At 37.7% G+C, this 21,437-nt stretch overlaps 1 protein-coding gene across 3 annotated transcripts in view; it reads left to right on the forward strand.

The window, feature by feature from the left end:
• Positions 1–21,437, forward strand: part of ANKRD44 (ankyrin repeat domain 44) — a 1,254,083-nt gene that overhangs the window by 967,681 nt on the left and 264,965 nt on the right. The gene's annotated exons all lie outside the window — the stretch shown is intronic.

The raw sequence follows: 21,437 nt of genomic DNA on the forward strand, positions 1-21,437 counted from the left end.
TAGTATCAATTATTTGCCTTTAATCCTTCGTCAAATTTTGGTCAACATGAGGTTGTTCCAAGAGTTCTCTGTACTTGCCACTATATTTGTTTTTTCTTTCATTCTTGTCTGATCCCTCTCCATATATTCTTTCTTGTTTTTTTTGGTCGATTATTTTGCTATGCAATCTTTGTCCACTTCTAGTTTGATTTCCATTCCCGCTTTACATTGAAATGCTTCTGCTAAACTAAACAAACGTCCTCTTAGACTTTTTCTCCCCATGTACCAAAACTTTGAGTATGTTTGAATCTGGTGAGGTCAGCAGATATGTATACAGTCCTACAACTGTAGATCTATACATGTAATCAATTTCGAGGAGGCTTGCACTTCATTCAGAGCGAGGAATGTATAATCTTGGTATAAATTAATTTTTATATATCATTTGATTAGCATGAAACATTTTTCTAACTATAAGTCAAAACAGGCAGAGCAAACTGATTTATAGCTTGCATTTATTCCTAGATGTCATTGCAGTGTTCAGTATCAGTGTTAGTCTTCTGAAGTATTCCTTACTGAGATTTACTCATATTTGTTCATTTTATTGTTGATCCTTCATCTGTTCGAAAATATTTATACACTCCCTCCTGCTTAGGTTACTTTACATCATGTTTGTGTTCCAGGTTGATATTTTCTTGGTGCCTCAGCTTTTTTGTTTCAGATGTTGCTTTTGCACATTTATCAAGACCAAATGTTATTCTTATATCATCTGAGAAAGTTGTAATAATTTGTAGTTGTATTTTAACATCTGATGAACTGTACAGTTTTAAGTAATCCACAAAAAAGTAGATGAAAAATCTTTAAATATGGTTGTTTTCTGGGCACCAGATTGTAACCATAGGCTACTTACTCTTTTAAGTAACAGCTTAATGGGTTAAGAGCAAAACAAAACAGCATTGGTGACAAAGAATTACCCTGGAATATTCCCCTTTGGATTTTTATCCCTGGGATGATAATTTGTCATTTGTCATTGCACAAGTGCAGAGTGGTTTGCTACTGTTTCATGGTCATTATAATGTAACTGGTCAGTACTGGGTGTGTCTTGTAAATCTGTAAGCATTCTTTTATCCATGAAGATGGGATGCAATGAAATCATTTTTTTGTAATCTATACTTGCCATATGCAAGTTGTTCCCCTTTTTACAATTTTCTTTTATGGCTTTATTTAGCAACAAATGATCCTTTGTTCCATATAACTTTCTTCTGTTACCCTTTTGTTCTGTTTGCCATAATTGATTTCTTTTCTGAATAACTGTAAACTCTGTATCAGTGCCAGTACTTAGTTCATATATTGTCGGGAGACAAGTTATTGGTCTGTAGTTCTTAAGATGGTTTGCAAGTTTACTTGTAAGGAAGAGCATCATTTTTCTTGTTAACCAAACTGATGTCTGTTCAGGATGGGTTTCTAAGTAATTCATACTCGGGGCTAAATCTTTGTGTGTAAAGATATTAATGCTTTTGGCCAGAAATTAGGTACTCCATCTGGGCCTAAGTTTTTCCATTTAGGAGATTTTCTTAATTTTGTTTCACTTTATCTACATTATATTGTATCCTCTACATTAGAGCTCCGTACTGTTTCTTTTAATTCTTATATCCATTCAGCATCTTTGTTTAACAGGGTCTTCATAAATGCTTCTCCAAAATGTGGCTATTTCTTCCCTTTTTGGTGGTGTTTCTAATCCTTTTACTTTGTTTCCCAATTCTCTATAAAATCATTTTGGGTCATCACTGAATTTCTTATTTTATTACTTCTCCATTAAATGTATCTGCATACCGTCCAAGTTTTGAGGCCTGTGCAGATATTGTTAGTTTACTATTGGCAGTAGTATATGATGAGTACTGGTGTGTTTTGATATTATTTGTTGCTTTAACGCGTCTGTTTTTTTAAGTATTTTTGATGATCTGTTCACTTTTCTATATTCTTTTAACAGTAATACTTCTTAATTACTTTATAATTTTCTCTATTTGATGTTTCCATAGTGGCATTTTACTTGTTCCTCTCTTTACCTTTGTTATTCTCCATTTTTGTGGCAACACTTTATTTGTTTAGCTGCACAATAATATATTATATTTACTTCTGTTATGTCACATAGTGTTAATAGTCTTAATTATTGGGTTCATCTGTTTTACCAGTCGTATCATATGTTGGGTGTTATTTACTCTCTCTAATCTATTACTTTCATCAGTCTTAATATTTTTGTCCATCTCTGTTAAATCACCTTAAATCGTTTTCTTCTGGACTGAGAACATCTTCTTATGCTGTGTGTTTCCTGTGAGTAATCCACAGTAAGTTCCAGAAAATCTTCCTGTAAACTTCATATTTCAATGCACCCTGCTTTATCTGTTGCGCCTTCATATAGAAACACTCTGGCCAATCTCTCGGCAACATTACCTGTGCCAGAGTTGCCTCTGTTTCCTGCTCCTTCTCTTGTTGTGCAACTTCAACTGGAATTTCATACCAGTCTCATACAGAAGGTTCCAGAGCATCAGCTTGTTGCAAAGGTTCTTCAGATGCCTCCTGCTCTACCTGTTGCTCCTTAAACTTGGAACCCATAATTCAATCATGCTGCAACAGTGCCTGTGTTGGTTTCTCCAGACTAAATCATTTACTTCAGTGATAATCCATAACTTCCATTTTTCTGTTCAACTTCTTTCCATCTTACAAGTCCTGTTTTTTCTACATCTCTCTATGTCGTCTTATTTTTATATTGTGAAATTTTCCATTTCCAGGTGCCTTTGCCTGTATTTCTCTCCAGATATCTGACCTTCTTTTTTGTATTGATAAGTTCAGCATTCTCTTTTGCATAAATATAACATCATACCAGATCTCTTTTTCTTTCCCATGTACATGTTTATTTTTTATACCTTTCAAAAAAAAAAAATCTATGGGTTTTGTTTTTTTATATTTTTGCACTTTCTCTGTCGCTTCTTTTTCCAGGCAACCCAAAGTTCATCTGTCTATGTAGTCTTCTTCATAAATCTGTTGTATTAGTGAATACAGTTTTTTATTTGAAGCTTTTAACAAATTTTCTTGTGCAAGTATTTTTTTTATCTAATTTATCTCTTAATCTAAGTAACTTCTGTGTGGAAATTGTGGGCTTCTGGCATAACGGTAATAATGCTTAATTTCTTTCTTATCCTCAGTAGCCCACTTTGTCATCGTTATGACTCTTTTTTTTTTTTTTGGTAAGTGTGTATGTTTTTTGTGGACATCTACATCCTTCTACAACTGATCTTCCACCTGAGCCTGGCCTTACTTTGTTGTAAGAATGTTTCCATCTTTTGAGGATTCTACACTGGACTATTCAAAATTCTGCCACTTTCAAAACTTCTCTAAGAGACTACTTATCTTTTGTCTGGATTTGCACCTGCACCTTGTCTCCTCCTCTCAAATCCTAACATGTACTTCTGAGGTTCCCTATTAGATGAATGAATGCTTAAAATGTCAAGTATGACATGCTCAACAGCTTTTAAGTGAACGTTCATCTAAGCGAAACACGAGAATGTCGAAACAAGGAGTTTCAAAAAGTTACAGTTGGTCAGCTGTGAGGAAGCTAACAGCTGACATCAGAACGTTCACCCTGTCTCACCATTCTTACATTCCTCCACTGTGGTGCGGTCTCGACATTCACCTTGTGTGATGTTATGACAGTCCTCCACTGTGGCACAATCTTGGAGTTGGTATATTTAAGTAGGGGGGGTGGGGGGGCACAGTCCCCACTTTATTTTATTTGTTGATTTGTTTTGTTTGTTTGTTTTTTTTGTTGTTTTTTTGGAGAGGTTGTAATGGTGTACAGTACATTGTAGCCATCAGCCGTTGGCTTCCTGACGGCTGGACAACTATAGCTTTTCAAAACTCCTTGTTTTGATATTTTGGGGTTTTGCTTTGATGAACGTTCTCACTCGACATTTTAAGCATTTGTTCATCTAATATAGACCCTACTTCTGATTACTAACATTAATGTTTTGCATTTACTCTGCATTAATATCAGATGTAATCCTTACTGCTCCTACAGTCAGAAACATCTATTTTTATCAATTTATTATTGTACCTGTTACATATCCAGTTGTTAAATGTGTTACCTTCATTGTATATACTCTTAAATGGTACCCATTGCGTTGTATTTTACTTTGTGTATATACCTTATGTACTTTATATTTATGCAGTTTTCCTCCCCAGGCCTCCACTGAAAATGGGCCCTTTGCGGCCCAGTAGAGTATCCTGGTAAACAAATGCAAATAAATAAGTAAATAAATACGCTGCCTTTTTTCCAGTCCTTTCACAGATGCATACACCAGGATTCTGCACTTTTTTTTTTTTATCTTGGGACCTGTGCACCCAATTCCTTTTTTTTTTTTTTTTTTTTTTTTCACCCTACTGTTCCACATGATATATGCCATATGAAATACTTCTGTGTATCAGTGTCATCTTGGTGAGATTTTGTGATAACGGAGTCCACCATGTGATGGTGTTTGCCAAGACTTGAGGATGAATTCAGTTCCAGCAATACTACTCTCCTTTTCTTGCTGATTTCTATCCATATGGACTCCAGTGGGTCTTGTATTGAACACCTTCCATGTCCCTGAATTTTTTTAGGGTTTCTAAATGTGTTTGATAAACTACCTAAACTAAAACCTCATTCTGTGAAACTTTGACTGTATGTATACCTCCAGTGTAAGATATGCCCAAAGGTTTTTGGATCTGATAAATAAAAACTCTGTGTGATCAGATTGTCAGTACTACTAGATGATATAATATTCTTGACCTGGTACTTAAGAATATACTTTCAGCGTGCACAAATTGCCTGGTATCTCCCTTCCCTGGTTAAGTTAGAGCATAAGCTCCGTAACCTTCCTCAAAATCACTAAAGCCGTTATGTTAAAATACAAGGATTTCAAACATACAAATCTCATCAAAGTCTATGTCCAAGTCTCAAAGTTCATGTATGGCAGCATCACTCCAAACATTGTCACAGAAGATATTGCGTACAGAACTCCTTTGTGGAACTTGGATAAATGTATGTAACTAACAGTCCCAGTAGTATCCACCTTGGTGATCCATCAACGCAAATAAAATTTACAGTATAAAACCACAAGATACATAATGGAATCATATTACTATGAGTCATATTTCATATCTTTCTCATGAGAACAAATCTCAAATTTTATCTGTCAGATTTACATCTTGGTTACAATATTGTCATGTATTTACATGGAAATGTTGCATAGAACATTCTTAACCCTAAACAAATTATCTAAATTTAGTAAAAACAATAATAATATCTCTTGTTGGAGATACATGCAAGAATGTAAAGCTGATTGGCTTGATGTGTTTATACCTATCCTCTGTTAAAACAGTTTTGGTGTGACCTAGATGATTTTTTTAAAAGCTTTGTTTTCGGACTCCTTTTCATTGTCAAAGTCTTTAATTTTATTTAATGTTGGTGATAGTCTTGCTTTGAATAAGGTCAGTCTTTCTCTACTTTGGACTGTTCTTGCAGTCGCAAGGAAAAGCATAACCAGAAAATGGAAATCCACCGATGCACTGCTTTTTGAAGACTTATCTTTTCTAAAAGAAGTAGTTAGTATGGAAACCAAAGTTAAAGAACATAGGATCCATCCAAAACTGTCAGCAATCCTTGGAAGAAGGTGGTAACTCTTGACATTTTCCAGATAGAGTCTGACTTTCTTCAAAGAAATTGATGTTGTTCATATATTTTTCCTTTGTTTATCTAGGAATGTGATATTTAACTCTATTTCAGGCCTTTGTACATATTGTATACAGTTTATTTTTCTGGTTAATTTAATTTCAAATTATATTATAATATATTAATCATTGTCTCATTAACAAGAAAAATAAAAATATTTTTGAGTAAAAAAATCATATTTAAATACTTATTCAAATAAGGTCACTTGACTGGAAAAAATTAAAGTCAAGGGCAATATAAGGAAATTGACTAAAAATTTGAAAATTATTATTCAGTTAAAGCAGCCATAAACTTGGGCGCGCTTTGAATGCCAATGACAACTCCAAATCCTTCTTTACCTACATCAGGAAACTAAGAAATAACACCCATCATTTCACAATGCCAGTATACTAGCAAACAAATTCACTAGAAGATTTCAGTCTGGAGATGAGTATAGACAGATAACCTATCCCTGAATCTCTCAACTTCCCAATCACTACTAAAGACCATGCATTGAGAGTGCAGTCCAAATCCAGAAATACTTCCAAGACTAAAAGACTTCCTTTGTGTGTGTGTGTGTGTGTGTGTGTGTGTGTGTGTGTGTGTGTATATATATATATATATATATATATATATATATATATATATCCATCCTCAAGGGGGCCTAAAAATATTCCGTGCTCTTTAATCAGCAGTAATAAACATGCCTTGGCTAACCTGCACCATTAACTATTTAACCTGAGCCTAACAACAAGCTGATTCCAGTTCATAAGAGTTGTCCCAGGAAAGTACTTTTCTATCAACTTGACCAGTCTGATTTGCAAAGCCATGGAACGGATTATTACTGACCTGATTAACTTTAGTATTAAAAATTTCATCAGGCTAGACCTGCTGCAGTTTGACTTTATAAAGTGTACATGCTGTTGTGTTCTGCATACCTTTGCCCTGGGGGCTCTCATATTTGGTAATTTGTTTTTCAGTCCCCCATACAAAGAATAAAGACCTGTGGCTAAATTTGCAGACTGCTGCAAACTAGGAGTCATTGTCCTACCCCTTTCTGATGCCCAAACTCTCCATCACGAACTTGCACTCATAACTACCTGCTGTACTTAAAATGGGCTCACATTAAATGCTAAAAAGTACAATATTGTTGTATTTGGTAGACAACCCCTCCCCACCAGCCATACATTATTGATAATACCCCACCTCAAAGTGTGAATGTAGTTAGGGACCTTGAGACTTGGGTTGATAATTCCCTCTCATTTGTTTACTGTGTAGCAGCGGGTCTACTTTCAAATCTCAACTCTCAAATGACCAACTTCATAATCCCGAGACGAAAATCACAAAGCCACAGAAACCCAATCATCGGATGTTTACCAAGCTAAGTCATCACCTGTACAACAGTAAACAGACTTCACACCGAGGTAAGAACACCCGCCCCTGTAGCCAGGGGCTACACCCCCCCACACACACACCCTCTAATTATATATACCAAATCCGGGATCTCACTATAGTGGAGAAAAGACAGCCTCTGCATGAGTTCCGTTTACTGTTAGGCAAGTTTGACTTACCCTGGTGAACGTCCAACGTTTGGGTTTCCGCAGCTTAGTGATTTTCCTCTCAGGATTATGAAAGTCAGTCATTTGGGAGTTGGGATTTGAAAATAGACCCGTAGCAACAGTATTCACTAAGTCCTTCAACTTGGCACAGCTAACTGCTAATGAAATCTCATCCAGCTCTAAAGAGGACGTTTTCATGTTGTACTCGGCACTGATCAGATAAGTCATTCAATACTCCTCTCTGTTTGATACTTCTCACGAGACGTATTAAATGATTAGAAAAAAAAACAAAGCTTCCTAACTAAGATCATCACTGGCTTAAATAAAGCTACCAGAAAAGACTGGAAGTGCTGCCCCTTTATTCAGTGTCACAGAGACTCCTCAGGGAGAAATCTATACCTTGTCTTCTGAACAATTAGAGACACAGTAGTCCTAGATTTCTTGAACCCACAGAAGTCAAACAGTCACAGAAATAACTGAACCAAGGATCTAAATCTTCCTCAGCAGATTAATGAAACACAGTGGAGAGAAAGGTTCATTACTCAGTTCCTCCCCTACCTGTGGAATAGATTCCCCCTACAGATCATGCAGCTTGATACACTATCTTCCTTCATATGGGACTTAGGTAACTGGGTGTATAGTCATAAATTCACCTCAGGCTTGACTGGATTAACCTTCCTAGAGAGGGGAGGTACAGCCTAAGGGTGAATATTAGCAAAATGTAATGGTTACACAAGACACACTTGCCATGAATTTTCCCTTGATTCCAAAGTGCTAAACAGGTGACAATTTTCAGCTACTACATAACACTCATTAGTGTAAAAATCCAGCTCACAAGGGGTCATATATATTCATAATGTCAAACGTATTTTTATGCCAATGTGATCGAAACTCATTTGAGCAGTGGGGATTAAGGAATTTGCACTTTCCTCACTGTAGAGTGATCTTGGAGTTGGTATGTATAATTAGTGGGGGGGGGGTGCAGGGAGGCTTGCCCCCTGCAAAAAAATGTGTCTTGTTTTTCCAGTGTTTTGGCATTTGATCTTTTAAGATAGATACTTAGCTATTCAAGATTTGTGTACTTTTCATTCCAATATGGTGGTCGTCTAGTGTACACCCTCTCCACAGAGCTCCTTACCTCAGTTATAGATTTCAAGGAATATCCTCACTTTTACACTACAGAAGGTACGTTCTGAAGAGAAGAAAAACAACCACAACATCAGAATCCTTGACTACTGGAATAACTAGCTCTTCCAAGAAAAAAATCAGCTTATTTAGCCCTCAGCCTGTCCTGCAGTTCCAGCCACGTGTATCCTAAGGACCTGAAGCTATTCATAGCACACCAGTTATACAATGGAGGAACAAATCATCATGGCAAAGGAACTAGACACCATGGAGACACAAACTACGAAAACCAAACTCTCAGCATTATCTTCTCCAGAGACAGAAGTAGTTTCCAAGAGGCAGAAAGTAAACAAACAGATGTCGGATCCCAACAAATCCAGCGCTAAAGTCAAAGTCGAGACAAACTTCCACATGGACAAACTTAAACGAGCTCTCCAACCCATTCAATGGGCTATTCAGGGGTTCTCCGAGCAACTTACCAAATTTGGGAACACTATTAATCAAATTGCTGACAGGGTGGATACACTTGAACACAAAACCCAGTCTAATGAATCTCAAATCCAAACATTATTTGATGAGCTTCGCACCAAAACGACCTCCCTAAATGATCTGCAGCAAAAGCTAACGGACCTTGAGGCAAGAAGTTGGTGCAACACATTTTGATTAGGGGGCTTCCTGAGAAATATATAAATCCTGACTTTCTAAGCATAACCAAGCAGATCTTTGAGATGCTTTTATGCTTGGAGGGTATCACATCGGACATAACAATTGAAAGTGCCCATCACGCCCTTAACAAACGCCAAGACTCCACAGCTCCACGTCAAGTATACACCAAACTACTTAACTTTCAAGACACTCAAGAATACTCTTAGCGGCCAAAAAACAAAAATCCTTCACCTGGAATAATCACAAGTTAACCTTCTCACAAGACCTTCCAATCTCCATCAAGGAAAACAGACAGAAGTTATCTCCGTTCTGTGCTGAACTAATTAAAAAGGGAATAAAGTTCCAAATGCAGTACCCGAGCACGTTAATCTTTTTCAGCAATGAAACAAGATGTGCCGTCAGTTCATCTAAAGAGGCAAAAGATGCATTCCTTAAAGCTTTCCAAAAATCACCGGAACTGTAACATCTTGTATAACATAGTGATCCATTAGTGAAGGTCAAGCTCTGGTTTTCTACTCATCGGAAAATGTAATCCTCTTTTCTATATATCCTTCGGTAGATCTATATGGTATTTAAGCAACCTTTAAAGTCCAGATTCACTCGGTTACTTCTGGTTAAAGAGTTAAAGCTAGGAACCAAATTGGTTACATTTTGTTGTAAACGAGGACCCATTTGCATCGCAACTTCCCAATGCACCTGCACACCGGTTCCCCCACCGGAATTATCGGCAACAACTCTACGAACCAGTTTTGAAGCAACAATCAGCAGACAGAAGCGTTATGACATATTCATACAAGTTATCCATGCCTCATTCTGTCCGATATATTTATCTGCTACTTTTAAATATTGGAGGTTTTTATTGTTGCGAGGCTTGAACGGCATGACAGGTAGACTCTAGATAACTCGACAGTACTTCTTCATTGGTGAAAGCTTTTTGCTATCTAGTGCCATGATGCAATATTATGTCATAGAAGACTGTTGTTAGCAGGTCTGCTGCCCCACATTAACACGGGTATAGCACAGCGTGGATTACTGTACTTTAAAAGGCAAGGGTTCGTGCTTTTCTTGCCTTTTAGTGGGCAGCAGCAACTCTAAACCTTTTTAGTCCTTGTTGCCACAAGCCACTATTCAGCAAAATCAGGCAGTAAAACAAAAGCAGGTACTTGAATAAAGGGGACTTGTAAGAGGAAATAGTTCTGGAAATGTAATTTTGTGATGCAAAATAACTTACACAACACATACTGGAACAGGGTCAACTATGTATACATCAGTAATCCATGCTTATAAGCTATCACTAGGCAAAAACAAAAGTCAGAACCATGTGAACACCATATCACTGAAAATGCAGAAAGAATGCTTGAAACCACAGCCAAGCTTTCTTACTCACATACTACAGAGATCACCAAGGCCATTGCATCCCACTGACATTGAAGTGTTGACAGTTTATTTGTATAAGATAGCAGGTGGGCTCTGAACCCCTACTACCTACTATTGAATGCGCATAATGGTGCCCTTTTCAGCCGATTTCACGCTTCCTTGCTGACTCTACCCTCCCAATCACCCAACTGATCCTGGTCAGCGTTTATAAGGCTAAACGAGGCAACACTTTATCAAGTCATCTCGGTGTCAGTTATCTGCATTTTCGACACAGTTTCACCTGGACTTTTTGTTGTTTGCCTTAGCTAATAGATTTCTGTGACTGGTGTAGAGTGAATAATAACCCTGAAACATGTACTTGCTTTGTTTTCTCCTTTATAATGACCTCCATAAGCTACTTAACCTAGTAATCCTAATTGTTTAAATCTTAGAAGATTACTCCTAGGGTTGTTCCCTTGACTCATTTCAACAAAATCTATTCCTTCCTATACATAGCTCTTCTATAGTCATACTGTGTATCAGAATAGTTACTATATTGCAAGGCTGGTTCAATTACCTGTCCCAGTTATTACCCACAATATAGTATAAACAGAAGCCACTCAAGATACTTCTGGGCATCATACACAATTATAATGTGGTTTTCTGTTATTTTTTTCTTTTTGTCTCTTCCTTCCTTCTCTGTTCTCCTCTCTTCTCATTCTTTCTGTGAACTTGCAATTCTTTAACGTACTCCTTGTTTGTTATTTATGCACTGCTAAACGCATATACATATTTACTGAACTTTTTTGATTTACATTACCCTTTTTTAGAGCTCAGCCAATTGCTGTCTCCCAATACTATATTATACTCGTAGTTAACCTGCATGATGGTTATCACCTGGTGTTTTTCTTTTCCCACTAGCCAGTGAGCTTTATTCATCTTATATATGTTACTCAGTTATTTTAGAGTAATAAAATGCCTCTGAGGATTTTCCTTACCTCTCCTAACCTTACACATTTAGAGGATGCTCGTGGTCTTTTAGAAGTAGGGGTTTAAGATGACCAATCTATGGATGAGTATACCTTTGTACATATGTTTAGTGTTTTTGGTCTTATTAATGTTTTTTTTCAAAAGGTTAAATGTGAATTGTTTTCTTGCATTGTCACAATCGTTACTTAAATTGTTTTAGCACCTGTCTAAGTTGTTTTACTCCATCAGGGGGGTTTGGGTGGTTAGGCACCGGGTTTTGTCCGAAAGAGTACTGTGCTACTTTAATAGTTGTAATTCTAAGCATAATAGATCAGAGTACGATGTGGAACTCCGTAACCAACGTTTCTCATACTTTTATTTTATCTCTTTACCTATATGCTGTAATGGGACATTTCCCAACAAAATTGGACAATCATGCTCTTAACCATTCAATCCCTCTATCTCACTGACCATGGGGTGGAGCCTTGATTCATGGAACATAAGGGGACTACAAAATAAAGCTAAGAAAAACTTGCTATTGCACCTTATGTTTAAATCTCAGGCTAATATCTGTTTTTTGCAAGAAACTCATATGCTCAGAGGACTGGGAGAAGGACGTTAACAGAAAATGGATAAGATCTATAATAGCAGCGGGCGACAGCTCAAACTCAAAGGGAGTGGCCATTATAATCAAAAAAAGAATTCCAAGGGGTGATCACAGAATCTAAATTTGATAAAAATGGAGATGGTGCCTTTTCACATCCATAAACCCCGACTCTGACAAACCAGTCCTTTTCTTAAATCTATATGGTCCCTGTACGCAACAACAAGATTTCATTATGACGATCTATAACATTCTTTGCACATTCCAAAATCACCAGTGTATATTAGGTGGAGACTGGAACGCAGTCATAGACCCGGCCTTAACTCGCACAAGTAATTTGACCTCGTACAATTTCCAAGCCTCATTAGCTCTGGGGGAACTAATGTCTGATTTGAACCTTATAGATCTAATCTCATTTAGTGGTAATCTAACTAAAGACAACATTTATACATACTACTTGAAATGCTACAACACCTGGTCGCGCTTGGCTTTTTTCCTAATCTTAGAATCCTTAACGAATCTTAGAATAAACTTCTATTCAGAGCCTAGATTCCTATCAGATCATGCCAGAATCTCTCTCAATCTAACCTTCACAAATAGAATGCCTTCGAAACCCATCTATGGTAACTGGACATTAAACAATAATTTACTGTTTAACAAAGGCATAATCCACTGCGGTGGTGGTGCTGCGGTAGCATTGTCGCCTCACAGTAAGACTTTGTCCTGTTCGATTCTTAGCTAGAGCGTCTTCTGTGTGGAGACATGCGTGAATGGGTGTACCTTCATTGAAGGTTGTGCATCAGGGCCGGCAGCTCGGCACGTAAAATTCTACTGCCAATCATTAGCGGACCGGAGTTCCACTGTGGCGACCCCTAACCAGGAAAAGCCGAAAGAGACAACAACAACAAAGGCATAATCCAAGAAATCAAAGACACTTTAGCAGACCTTGACACCAACCTTGAGATGTCTCAAATACCCTAGACATCCAATGGGCGGCTTGCAAAGCTAAACCAAGAGGGACCGTGATCCAAAAGGCTTCATATCACAAAAAGCTTAACAAGGAGAAGGAAATTAAACTGATTTCGAACCTAACTAACCTAGAAAAGAAACATACATTAACTCCAGACCCCGAGATAGATAGATTTGATCATGAACACTCAAAAAGAATTACTAAAACTCCACCAACAAAATGACTCCCTTCAAGAATAAAAACTCATAGCTACATACTCCGAATGGGCGCAAATTCCATCTAAGACACTAGTGAGAATAATTAGCAATAAACATGGTTCTTCCAGAATCTCCATCTTACATTACCAAAATAAATTTTATAAATCAGACTCTGAAATCATAGAGTTGTTTTACGATCTTTACTCGGATGTCTGTGGTAGAAAAGGAGATAACCCTCTAAATTCTCATATGGAGAACTATCTGAATGTTATCTTCCCGTCCCTGATTGAAAATCAAAGAACTCTCCTCTTTGCACCTCTCGAACTTCAAGAGCTACTAGAGGTCATTAGCCATCTTAAACTTGGCAAATCCCCTGGCCCTGATGGGTTCACTACTAATTTCTGTAAAGCTTTCAGCCAAATAATTTCTTCTGTTCTTCTAAAAGTGTTTAACTTCATTAAAAACAATGGGATAACCGACCTGCACTGGAATAACTTGAAAACAACCTTGATCTTAAAAAATAAACACGACAAAGCTAATCCCCATAACTACAGGCCCATTTCCCTAATAAATGTTGATATAAAAATCTTCTCCTCTATCTTGGCCAATAGACTTAAAAAAGTTATGCCTTATTTAATATCCCCAGATCAGACAGGTTTTATGTGTAACAGGCACACATGGGATAACACCCTAACACTTGACTCGCTAATGCAAATTACAAAAAAAAACAAGAACCCAATTTATGCTTTGACACTAGATGCCTGCAAGGCATTTGACAGAGTAAATTGGGATTTTTTGTTCCTAACCATCTCTCATTTCAACATACCCAAAGATTTCTCAGACACAATAAAATTACTGTACAATAATTCCTCCACCTATATATATATATATATATATATATATATATATATATATATATATGTGTGTGTGAATAAAAGGATGTCTAACCCAATTAGGATTACAAGTGGAACAAGACAAGGCTGCCCATTGTCTCCCTTCCTCTTTAACATCTTCATTGAACCTTTTTTTTTTATATATTTCACAAAACACATACCACTCGATACCCAAAGTACTAAATACTAAAATAATGCTATCTGCCTTCGCTGACGACCTTAATTTATATTTTCAGTTTCTCAACACTGACCTGGAAAAAAATCACAAATGCTGTTAATAACTTTTCTAAGGTTTCAGACTATCAGGTCAACCAAAAGAAGTCGCATATTTTTCCAGTCAACCCTTCAAACCACAAAATCAACTATTTCCCGGACTCTCCTTTTCAAACAACCTATCACCTTAGTTATCTCGGAATTTGCTTTGAGCACAGTCAAGCTTCCATGATTCAGAATGACCTCTATAGAGCATGGTCCAAAGTAGTACAAGACCTCCACAGATGGCAGCTCATTAATCTCTCTCGTTATCCAAAGCTGCTATAGTGAAAATGAACGTTCTACCCAGACTTTTTTACCAATTTAACGCCTCAAACCTTATTATTCCTAATAGTCTTTTTTCTAGAATGAACAAAGAATTAGCCAAATTTGTCTGGTTTCCTAAATCAGTTAGGATATCCTACTCAAAGTTAGCATACCCCAAGGTAAAAGGTGGCCTCAGTTTACCAGATCTCCAACTGTATTACATGATTATATGTGCTAATAGAATTATGACTATATCAAATTGTAACCAGGAAGATTATAACACACCCCCTCCTGGGTTAAAATCTGGGATGAACATGTAGTTACCAACAACATTAACCCAAAAGCTCTCCCCTTTCTTTCCCCTGCCGCCATTAGTACTTCTAAAATAAGTAATACTCTGAAGCACAAGATCAGATTGTTCCAGAATCTGATAGGATCCATTAATCTTGATAAAACCCTTCCTCTTCTTCAACCTCTCCATCTAAATCCAAACATTATAATCAGCAATAAAACTGTCAACCTCACTGACTTTCCTCTCATCAAGGATTATTTGGTATGGAATCTTTTCAAATTTAGGAACAAATGTCTCCCTGATTTACGTCTAATTCTCAAAGTCAATAACAAATACACGGTTATACTTCGACAACTCAGAGAAATATCATCACAATTCGGCAATCTACTCACCAGTTGCCAAGACGTTAATAGATTGTGTGTAATTATAACTAATCTCTCGAGTCCAGAGAAAATGCTCTCCAGATCCTACGATCTAATTAACTCTGTAAAGGATAACTCGGTTTGCCTCTTCTGTAAATACTGGGATAAACAAGATACCAAACTTACAGAGGAACAAAAGCTATCAGCAATCAGAAACACCATAGAACTATCCCCCTTTTACAATTAATGATCAATAATAACTCCTATTACACACCTTCTGTTCTCAACAGATTTGATCCCAAAATTTTCCCTTCTTGCACTTGCTGTTCTTTTCCACAGGCTGACCTTCTTCATGTATTATGGTTGTGTAAACATACCCACAAATGTTGGTGCTCTTTAAAAGTACGCCTAGAAAAAAATGGGATATCACAAATCTACTCTCTCCTGGGAAACAGCCATACTTCACATACCCACCCTTAAGTTACCTAAACTAAAACATCCTGTACTAATTACACTCTGCTCTCTTGTGAAATTATACATCACTAAAAACTGGTTATATCGTACTAAACTTTGTTGGAAGGGGTTCAAAGAGATGGCATTTAAATACATTTCCTCGCAAAAGCTTATCATAAAAGGGGCAAGAAAAAAGCTTACTATCAAGAATTCTGGAAACTCCTAATTGACCAAATTTTTAAGTGATCAACTATGTTCGAGGCCTAGTTTCTGAGATATTTTTATAGTTCCCTCTCCCTGGGTTATTTGGAGATCCACTCGTGTTTCTCATAGAATTGCTTCTTCTCTTTTACTTTATTCTAACTGCATGGTAGCACCTTTGTAAATTTTGTATATAACTTAGTTTTTATATATGTTTAGGTATTTTAATCTTTGTTTCCATGCCTCTCTTTGTTTACAATGACATTTTACCTACCCATGGAATTATTGTAATATTTTTATATCTGTAAAATCAATAAAAGGTTATTTGAGAAGAAACGTTTTGTGTACTTTGATGTTTTGCTACATCTGTGTGTGTGTGTGCATGTGTGTCTATGTCTATATATATATATATATATATATATATATATATATATATATATATATATATATATATAGAATCAAGAGATCATTTAAAATGTATACAGCCAGAAGCAGGTTTATACAGTGAATAAATTCTGCCATCTAGTGGTCAGTTAAAAAGCGTACAGCTTCATTGTACAAAAAAAGAAAAAGTTTAATCCCAGTAAAAACAGAGCAACTAATGCAATGATCTACTACTGCACCTGTCTGAATGACAAATCCATGCAGCCCATTTGTTATTAGTCCCTTCACTAGCATTTCTATTAAGGGAAAATGATTGTGTGAACAAAACATTTAGATATATTTCCTTAGCAAATAATAAATGCTGACATTTGATGATCATTTAAAAACATAACGTTCCTATATAGAGTACAGATTTAAAAATATTAATTTAACATAGATGAAAATAATGCACTTCTTTTTCTTCTTTTGGATTTTCCCGGTTAGGGGTCGCCACAGCAGATCACCTGTCAGCTCATTATTGGCAGTAGAGTTTTACAGTGTCGAGTTGCCAGCCCGGCACCCAACCTTCCACGGAAGGCTCACACACATGCCTAGGGCCAATTTAGAGTGCCCATTCCACCTACAGCATGTCTTTGGGTTGTGGGAGGAAACGGGAGCACCCGAAGGAAACCTACGCGACCACAGGTAGGACATACAGACTCCGCACAGAAGGCACCCCAGCCGAGGCTCGAACTGGATAACCTCTTGCTGTGAGATGACAACGCTAACAGCTGCACCACCGTGGCCGAAAATAATGCACATAGGATAATAATCCTTTCCTGTTCCTTTCTAGATAACAAATCCTGCCAGCACTAGCCTTTCAACTGTGTAAACATAAATTTTGCCTCAGACTGTCTTAAGTTAAGCTTATATAAAGCATTGGTTTTATGACCAGCCCTGATAACAGTAAAATTTCCAATTATCCTTAACATTTAACATCTTAGACATTTTGCCTACATAAAATGCAGAGCAAGAACACACAGCCATATAAAGCACCCATTTACTCTTAACGAGTGGTAACTATTTTATAGAAAAAAAAAAACAGTTTTAGATAATCTGAAGTCCATATTTTTAATTATAAACTTAAAGAATGAGATGTTAACGTAAGTTACTAAACCCTTTAATATAACATTATGTATTTTTTCTGTTGATAAAGAAATACATTTATTTTTAAATTTGGCGAAATAACCAGATAGATATTTACCAGTCCTGAAAAATTTTTTTTTTACTCTTCACTGATGGTCTTAACTTAATTTGTATTTTTTAAAATATCCCAATACCTATTTATAATATCCAAAACTTGTTAACATGTCCTCCATAGGTGGTGGATGTGAATTAGTCTTCTGAGTGTGCCATAAGATTGTAATGAATTTCTAACTTGACTACTGAGGTTCTAACCAGTTTGGTATTTTTTCATTATTATATCCACTATGAGCAAATCTGTCACAGAGTTTCTCAGCTTTGTACTAAACAGTTTTGCAGTCTTAAAAATTGTGATCTGGGAATATTTTTAGTGACAAACTTACGGTGACCACACTCTGCATGAAGTAAGGAATTGCTGTAAAACGGCATCCTAAATAGTTTGGTGCCAACAGTACTGTCCTTTAACTTGATGATCCCAATGTATCCAAAAAACTTGCATCTGTAATGCGAACTGTATGCCCTGTCTGTTTTCATTTACATATTGGATGAGTTAATGAAACTCATAAGTGTCTGATCCCCAGATAAGTCAACATTGGTCCAAAATATCTGCAACACATGTCCACGGATTCTTAAAATGCTGACTAACATCATAAATTAGAACCTTCTGAAGAATAGGTTGTATCAAAAACTAACCATCTCGTTGGTTTAGAGGTCTGATAATGTCATAAATCTTCCTTGACTGTGGATTCCAGGACAGACTTTGCTGCATCATTCTTAAGAATTCATTTTGGAACTATTGTACTTGCATCATTTCTATCTTTATTAATGGCAACATTTTGTTGCATAACAGGAACTCGGCATACTTTGCTGCAAACTCTTTCAGAGACTCCCCATTGACTAAATCTGAAGTCTGACTGACTGAATTGTCCGCACTCCTTCTGGACACACCATTGACTGCATAAATTTTTGTACACCTAAAGTTCGTCCCTGTTTAATGTTTTTCTTTTTCCCCTGAATTGGTTCTTCCTTTCCTGTAGAAGTGCCAAGATCACAGGACTAGCATGAAGATGCATCCTTTTCTCTGTCCGTTACTACATTTTGGAGTTATATTTAGCCCATTTACATGATAGTAACTTTGTTTCTGGCTTTAAGAACTTGCTAAAGAATGTCAGGCTTGTGTACCTGTGGTGTTATTTGATGAACAGTGACCCAAACTTCAAGATGCTAGACCTGCTGTTTTTGTGTAGCATACCTATTAACTATACCTCATTACGAGAAATGTTCATCCTTTTTTGAGGCTTAGTTATTCCACATTCCACACTGTTCCAATTTGAAGAGGTCTGACACTCTTTCATTAAGTACTTTGTAACACAGTCATGGTAAATAAGATTTAAAAGTAATGTCTTTCGGGTTTTCCCAGTTAGGGGTCACCACAGCGGAACTCCAGTCCGCTAATGATTGGCAGTGGATTTTTACAGTGCCAAGTTGCCAGCCCGATGCCCAGCCTTTAAAGAAGGCACACCCATTCACGCACGCACCTACTTGCATGTCTTTATATTTCACTCGACCATGGGGAGCACATGCAGACCCCACACAGAAGGCGCTCCAGCCGAGAATCGAACGAGAGAACCTCTTGCTGTGAGGCGACCATGCCTTTTTTGAAGAGGTCTGACACTCTTTCATTAAGTACTTTGTAACACAGTCATGGTAAATAAGATTTAATAGTAATGTCTTTCGGGTTTTCCCAGTTAGGGGTCACCACAGCAGAACTCCGGTCCGCTAATGATTGGCAGTGGATTTTTACAGTGCCGATTTGCCAGCCCGATGCCCAGCCTTTAAAGAAGGCACACCCATTCACGCACACACCTACTTGCATGTCTTTATATGTCACTCGACCATGGGGAGCGGATGCAGACCCCACACAGAAGGCGCTCCAGCCGAGAATCGAACGAGAGAACCTCTTGCTGTGAGGCGACAATGCCTTTTTTGAAGAGGTCTGACACTCTTTCATTAAGTACTTTGTAACACAGTCATGGTAAATAAGATTTAATAGTAATGTCTTTCGGGTTTTCCCAGTTAGGGGTCGCCACAGCAGAACTCCGGTCCGCTAATGATTGGCAGTGGATTTTTACAGTGCCGAGTTGCCAGCCCGATGCCCAGCCTTTAAAGAAGGCACACCCATTCACGCACGCACCTACTTGCATATCTTTATATGTCACTCGACCATGGGGAGCACATGCAGACCCCACATAGAAGGCGCTCCAGCCGAGAATCGAACGAGAGAACCTCTTGCTGTGAGGCGACAATGCTAACTGCTGCACCACTGCGGCCATCTAAATAAGATTTAATAATATTCATAATAACAACTTGCATACAAAGAAACAATTCTTAACTGTGATGTGAGCTTCATAGCTGAAATTATTAGTAAAATGTTTCACATTTTGCCCATTCGTTCCACATTGAGAAAGGCAGGGTTTTGTGATTTGGCAATTTAATGTGGCATGCCCGTCATCTGCAATTTTTAAATTCTTTTCTGACACTCGTACAGTTTGGATGCTTATCCTGATGTTCAGAATGAAAAGCTTTCATTGTCTAAGTTATTAAGACTTAAGTGTTCGTGTGATCACCAGACCAAGAGCCAGGATGTATAGCAGCAGTGTCTCTATTGCCTGTGCATATCGCAGTTCAAACAGTACCATGAGTTTCAAAGATTCAGCCTGCATATTTGGAGATGAAAACATCACATCCCTTGTAGATCCCTGCAAATGCTTCTGTAGCTAGAAATACAAATAAATGGTGAACTGACTTCATATTTAAGCAAGACACTCTCTGTAGAACTTTTTGCCAGTTGAAAAAAAAAACACTGCACATAACTGAGTTGAAGATAGCAAGCCTTTGGGCCTTAATGCCTAGCAAACTAAGCAGCAGACTGCATGTGTTTGTACAAATAAGCAGCAAGAAGACCTTTCTTAACTATTGAAATTTACTAATTGCACTAGGCTCATGCACATACACAGAGACCATCTCTGCAGTCTGTACATACTGCTAGTACTGATGGGCAAGATTTACCAGTGATATCAGTAAATATACACTCACCTTGGTAAGGTGGACTTGGGAGCTCCTGCTAATGGCCAAGATAGCATGTGTGGTCCACGGGCTGAAAGTTGCAGTTCTTCAGTGTAGAAAAGATATGTCTTCATTAATGCAGGAGAATACCCTTGCCGAACATAGCCTGTTGCTTGACCTGTGTTCTGCAAAGGCCTGTCCAACCCCAACTCCACCTTCAGTGACTGCTTTTGTAGGTGCTAAGGTGCCAGAGTGCTGTTTGATTGTTCTCATACACGTGATAAACATGGACTTGCCCACCTTGGAGCTGGGGGCAGGGAAGGTTTTTTCCTCACCCATTGTATCTTGTAGGAAAGACATAGTAGGTGGAGTGACACTTGCCTCTATACAGCAGTTCCCCAATGACCCTTCCTTTGAGGAGGATCTCAGGCTGAAGAAATTTGCTTAGAACTGGACTGTGAGCTCCGGCCTCCCATTTTCCAGAAATAATTTGAGTATCTGGCAAGAAGGAGGGGGACCTTTGATCCTTCATCCCTTGGAACCTATCCTTCATCCCTTGGAACCTATCCTTCAGAATGTTTTCCATGTAGCCTAGATGTTTAAGGATATTGCTCTGTCTACTTCAGAGAAGTTGTATGTTTCTTATACCCTAGCTGAGTGTGGGGAGGGGAGAAATGGGAACGTGATGATATATCCAGGGCTAATTCCTTTGTGATCTCTTTGATCCAGCATAAGTCTCTGTTACCAAATCACATTTCCACCTTACTGATGGGATGCCTAATAGTTAGACTTTGGGATAAGGTAAGCAAGAGGGTGTTCTCTGACATTTGGGGCATTAAATTCCTCTGCTCTTAGTGTCATCTCTCCAGGTTCAAATCTTCCTTGCTGATCCAGGCACTAGATAAACTGACAGCTGT

This window comes from Protopterus annectens, chromosome 2.part0 (genome assembly GCF_019279795.1).
Source record: "Protopterus annectens isolate FY-2018-M chromosome 2.part0, PAN1.0, whole genome shotgun sequence".
Classification (NCBI taxonomy): domain Eukaryota; kingdom Metazoa; phylum Chordata; order Ceratodontiformes; family Protopteridae; genus Protopterus; species Protopterus annectens.